We start from the raw sequence: 461 nt of genomic DNA on the forward strand, positions 1-461 counted from the left end.
TTTATTGCCTTTGTGATAGTGACAGCTGAAGAAAGACAGGAAAGGGGGGCAGGTCAGATTTGAACCCTGGAGCAGCAAGGACTCAGCCTCGGTACATGGGTCACCAGGTCTACCCACTGAGCTAACTGGGCGACCCTTGAACTTGGTTTTAATGTTTAAACCGCTCTTAGTTTCAACTTGTCAGGAAACAATGCTGACTCACCTAGTCACATACAATCTCCTATTCCAGATGAACAGTACACTAAAATATGTTTGTGAAAAGATTTGAGGAAAGGAATAGTCAGCACAGTAACAGAATCTTGACTCATATTTGATCAGCACTGCCTAGTTTGACAGTTTGATCTGAGTTTGTTGAGCTGGACGGACTCACTGTGAATGACTCATAAGATAGCCACGTCCTAAAGCATACCCTAAATGAACATCATGCTGTATGGAAAAAGACTGAAACTAGAGATTGAGAC

This window comes from Morone saxatilis, unplaced genomic scaffold (genome assembly GCF_004916995.1).
Source record: "Morone saxatilis isolate NCDOM2014 unplaced genomic scaffold, NCSU_SB_2.0 Contig21, whole genome shotgun sequence".
NCBI lineage: Eukaryota > Metazoa > Chordata > Actinopteri > Moronidae > Morone > Morone saxatilis.